This window comes from Crassostrea angulata, chromosome 6 (genome assembly GCF_025612915.1).
Source record: "Crassostrea angulata isolate pt1a10 chromosome 6, ASM2561291v2, whole genome shotgun sequence".
In the NCBI taxonomy this organism is placed as follows: domain Eukaryota; kingdom Metazoa; phylum Mollusca; class Bivalvia; order Ostreida; family Ostreidae; genus Magallana; species Magallana angulata.
In genome coordinates, this window is record NC_069116.1 from 42,477,881 (window position 1) to 42,483,880 (window position 6,000).

Consider the following 6,000-nt stretch of genomic DNA (forward strand, 5'->3'; position numbering starts at 1 on the left):
GGCAGGACCCCCACCCTCAGGAATCCGGGGTCACCTAATTGTCACAAGTCCTAGTTTAGGCGCCCTGCGCCTTGTTTATGTCCCTATATAATATGATAATATAGTAATTATAACGATTATTCAGGGGGCCGTGGCGCCAAGAACGGCATAATTATTGAAGGTTCTGAGACCGGTCACCCCCGGGCAGGACCCCCACCCTCAGGAATCCGGGGTCACCTAATTGTCACAAGTCCTAGTTTAGGCGCCCTGCGCCTTGTTTATGTCCCTATATAATATGATAATATAGTAATTATAACGATTATTCAGGGGGCCGTGGCGCCAAGAACGGCATAATTATTGAAGGTTCTGAGACCGGTCACCCCCGGGCAGGACCCCCACCCTCAGGAATCCGGGGTCACCTAATTGTCACAAGTCCTAGTTTAGGCGCCCTGCGCCTTGTTTATGTCCCTATATAATATGATAATATAGTAATTATAACGATTATTCAGGGGGCCGTGGCGCCAAGAACGGCATAATTATTGAAGGTTCTGAGACCGGTCACCCCCGGGCAGGACCCCCACCCTCAGGAATCCGGGGTCACCTAATTGTCACAAGTCCTAGTTTAGGCGCCCTGCGCCTTGTTTATGTCCCTATATAATATGATAATATAGTAATTATAACGATTATTCAGGGGGCCGTGGCGCCAAGAACGGCATAATTATTGAAGGTTCTGAGACCAGTCACCCCCGGGCAGGATCCCCACCCTCAGGAATCCGGGGTCACCTAATTGTCACAAGTCCTAGTTTAGGCGCCCTGCGCCTTGTTTATGTCCCTATATAATATGATAATATAGTTATTATAACGATTATTCAGGGGGCCGTGGCGCCAAGAACGGCATAATTATTGAAGGTTCTGAGACCGGTCACCCCCGGGCAGGACCCCCACCCTCAGGAATCCGGGGTCACCTAATTGTCACAAGTCCTAGTTTAGGCGCCCTGCGCCTTGTTTATGTCCCTATATAATATGATAATATAGTTATTATAACGATTATTCAGGGGGCCGTGGCGCCAAGAACGGCATAATTATTGAAGGTTCTAAGACCGGTCACCCCCGGGCAGGACCCCCACCCTCAGGAATCCGGGGTCACCTAATTGTCACAAGTCCTAGTTTAGGCGCCCTGCGCCTTGTTTATGTCCCTATATAATATGATAATATAGTAATTATAACGATTATTCAGGGGGCCGTGGCGCCAAGAACGGCATAATTATTGAAGGTTCTGAGACCGGTCACCCCCGGGCAGGACCCCCACCCTCAGGAATCCGGGGTCACCTAATTGTCACAAGTCCTAGTTTAGGCGCCCTGCGCCTTGTTTATGTCCCTATATAATATGATAATATAGTAATTATAACGATTATTCAGGGGGCCGTGGCGCCAAGAACGGCATAATTATTGAAGGTTCTGAGACCGGTCACCCCCGGGCAGGACCCCCACCCTCAGGAATCCGGGGTCACCTAATTGTCACAAGTCCTAGTTTAGGCGCCCTGCGCCTTGTTTATGTCCCTATATAATATGATAATATAGTAATTATAACGATTATTCAGGGGGCCGTGGCGCCAAGAACGGCATAATTATTGAAGGTTCTGAGACCGGTCACCCCCGGGCAGGACCCCCACCCTCAGGAATCCGGGGTCACCTAATTGTCACAAGTCCTAGTTTAGGCGCCCTGCGCCTTGTTTATGTCCCTATATAATATGATAATATAGTAATTATAACGATTATTCAGGGGGCCGTGGCGCCAAGAACGGCATAATTATTGAAGGTTCTGAGACCGGTCACCCCCGGGCAGGACCCCCACCCTCAGGAATCCGGGGTCACCTAATTGTCACAAGTCCTAGTTTAGGCGCCCTGCGCCTTGTTTATGTCCCTATATAATATGATAATATAGTAATTATAACGATTATTCAGGGGGCCGTGGCGCCAAGAACGGCATAATTATTGAAGGTTCTGAGACCAGTCACCCCCGGGCAGGATCCCCACCCTCAGGAATCCGGGGTCACCTAATTGTCACAAGTCCTAGTTTAGGCGCCCTGCGCCTTGTTTATGTCCCTATATAATATGATAATATAGTTATTATAACGATTATTCAGGGGGCCGTGGCGCCAAGAACGGCATAATTATTGAAGGTTCTGAGACCGGTCACCCCCGGGCAGGACCCCCACCCTCAGGAATCCGGGGTCACCTAATTGTCACAAGTCCTAGTTTAGGCGCCCTGCGCCTTGTTTATGTCCCTATATAATATGATAATATAGTTATTATAACGATTATTCAGGGGGCCGTGGCGCCAAGAACGGCATAATTATTGAAGGTTCTAAGACCGGTCACCCCCGGGCAGGACCCCCACCCTCAGGAATCCGGGGTCACCTAATTGTCACAAGTCCTAGTTTAGGCGCCCTGCGCCTTGTTTATGTCCCTATATAATATGATAATATAGTAATTATAACGATTATTCAGGGGGCCGTGGCGCCAAGAACGGCATAATTATTGAAGGTTCTGAGACCGGTCACCCCCGGGCAGGACCCCCACCCTCAGGAATCCGGGGTCACCTAATTGTCACAAGTCCTAGTTTAGGCGCCCTGCGCCTTGTTTATGTCCCTATATAATATGATAATATAGTAATTATAACGATTATTCAGGGGGCCGTGGCGCCAAGAACGGCATAATTATTGAAGGTTCTGAGACCGGTCACCCCCGGGCAGGACCCCCACCCTCAGGAATCCGGGGTCACCTAATTGTCACAAGTCCTAGTTTAGGCGCCCTGCGCCTTGTTTATGTCCCTATATAATATGATAATATAGTAATTATAACGATTATTCAGGGGGCCGTGGCGCCAAGAACGGCATAATTATTGAAGGTTCTGAGACCGGTCACCCCCGGGCAGGACCCCCACCCTCAGGAATCCGGGGTCACCTAATTGTCACAAGTCCTAGTTTAGGCGCCCTGCGCCTTGTTTATGTCCCTATATAATATGATAATATAGTAATTATAACGATTATTCAGGGGGCCGTGGCGCCAAGAACGGCATAATTATTGAAGGTTCTGAGACCGGTCACCCCCGGGCAGGACCCCCACCCTCAGGAATCCGGGGTCACCTAATTGTCACAAGTCCTAGTTTAGGCGCCCTGCGCCTTGTTTATGTCCCTATATAATATGATAATATAGTAATTATAACGATTATTCAGGGGGCCGTGGCGCCAAGAACGGCATAATTATTGAAGGTTCTGAGACCGGTCACCCCCGGGCAGGATCCCCACCCTCAGGAATCCGGGGTCACCTAATTGTCACAAGTCCTAGTTTAGGCGCCCTGCGCCTTGTTTATGTCCCTATATAATATGATAATATAGTTATTATAACGATTATTCAGGGGGCCGTGGCGCCAAGAACGGCATAATTATTGAAGGTTCTGAGACCGGTCACCCCCGGGCAGGACCCCCACCCTCAGGAATCCGGGGTCACCTAATTGTCACAAGTTCTAGTTTAGGCGCCCTGCGCCTTGTTTATGTCCCTATATAATATGATAATATAGTTATTATAACGATTATTCAGGGGGCCGTGGCGCCAAGAACGGCATAATTATTGAAGGTTCTAAGACCGGTCACCCCCGGGCAGGACCCCCACCCTCAGGAATCCGGGGTCACCTAATTGTCACAAGTCCTAGTTTAGGCGCCCTGCGCCTTGTTTATGTCCCTATATAATATGATAATATAGTAATTATAACGATTATTCAGGGGGCCGTGGCGCCAAGAACGGCATAATTATTGAAGGTTCTGAGACCGGTCACCCCCGGGCAGGACCCCCACCCTCAGGAATCCGGGGTCACCTAATTGTCACAAGTCCTAGTTTAGGCGCCCTGCGCCTTGTTTATGTCCCTATATAATATGATAATATAGTAATTATAACGATTATTCAGGGGGCCGTGGCGCCAAGAACGGCATAATTATTGAAGGTTCTGAGACCGGTCACCCCCGGGCAGGACCCCCACCCTCAGGAATCCGGGGTCACCTAATTGTCACAAGTCCTAGTTTAGGCGCCCTGCGCCTTGTTTATGTCCCTATATAATATGATAATATAGTAATTATAACGATTATTCAGGGGGCCGTGGCGCCAAGAACGGCATAATTATTGAAGGTTCTGAGACCGGTCACCCCCGGGCAGGATCCCCACCCTCAGGAATCCGGGGTCACCTAATTGTCACAAGTCCTAGTTTAGGCGCCCTGCGCCTTGTTTATGTCCCTATATAATATGATAATATAGTTATTATAACGATTATTCAGGGGGCCGTGGCGCCAAGAACGGCATAATTATTGAAGGTTCTGAGACCGGTCACCCCCGGGCAGGACCCCCACCCTCAGGAATCCGGGGTCACCTAATTGTCACAAGTCCTAGTTTAGGCGCCCTGCGCCTTGTTTATGTCCCTATATAATATGATAATATAGTTATTATAACGATTATTCAGGGGGCCGTGGCGCCAAGAACGGCATAATTATTGAAGGTTCTAAGACCGGTCACCCCCGGGCAGGACCCCCACCCTCAGGAATCCGGGGTCACCTAATTGTCACAAGTCCTAGTTTAGGCGCCCTGCGCCTTGTTTATGTCCCTATATAATATGATAATATAGTTATTATAACGATTATTCAGGGGGCCGTGGCGCCAAGAACGGCATAATTATTGAAGGTTCTGAGACCGGTCACCCCCGGGCAGGACCCCCACCCTCAGGAATCCGGGGTCACCTAATTGTCACAAGTCCTAGTTTAGGCGCCCTGCGCCTTGTTTATGTCCCTATATAATATGATAATATAGTTATTATAACGATTATTCAGGGGGCCGTGGCGCCAAGAACGGCATAATTATTGAAGGTTCTGAGACCGGTCACCCCCGGGCAGGACCCCCACCCTCAGGAATCCGGGGTCACCTAATTGTCACAAGTCCTAGTTTAGGCGCCCTGCGCCTTGTTTATGTCCCTATATAATATGATAATATAGTTATTATAACGATTATTCAGGGGGCCGTGGCGCCAAGAACGGCATAATTATTGAAGGTTCTGAGACCGGTCACCCCCGGGCAGGACCCCCACCCTCAGGAATCCGGGGTCACCTAATTGTCACAAGTCCTAGTTTAGGCGCCCTGCGCCTTGTTTATGTCCCTATATAATATGATAATATAGTAATTATAACGATTATTCAGGGGGCCGTGGCGCCAAGAACGGCATAATTATTGAAGGTTCTGAGACCGGTCACCCCCGGGCAGGACCCCCACCCTCAGGAATCCGGGGTCACCTAATTGTCACAAGTCCTAGTTTAGGCGCCCTGCGCCTTGTTTATGTCCCTATATAATATGATAATATAGTAATTATAACGATTATTCAGGGGGCCGTGGCGCCAAGAACGGCATAATTATTGAAGGTTCTGAGACCGGTCACCCCCGGGCAGGACCCCCACCCTCAGGAATCCGGGGTCACCTAATTGTCACAAGTCCTAGTTTAGGCGCCCTGCGCCTTGTTTATGTCCCTATATAATATGATAATATAGTAATTATAACGATTATTCAGGGGGCCGTGGCGCCAAGAACGGCATAATTATTGAAGGTTCTGAGACCGGTTACCCCCGGGCAGGATCCCCACCCTCAGGAATCCGGGGTCACCTAATTGTCACAAGTCCTAGTTTAGGCGCCCTGCGCCTTGTTTATGTCCCTATATAATATGATAATATAGTTATTATAACGATTATTCAGGGGGCCGTGGCGCCAAGAACGGCATAATTATTGAAGGTTCTGAGACCGGTCACCCCCGGGCAGGACCCCCACCCTCAGGAATCCGGGGTCACCTAATTGTCACAAGTCCTAGTTTAGGCGCCTTGCGCCTATTTACCGAGGGATATTTTCCCGTCGGGATCGAAAAACTAGTCGATAAGCATATTTAGAACGGAGTTAGTGCGTTGAAGTTAGTGCGTGCTAGCTTGACTTTGG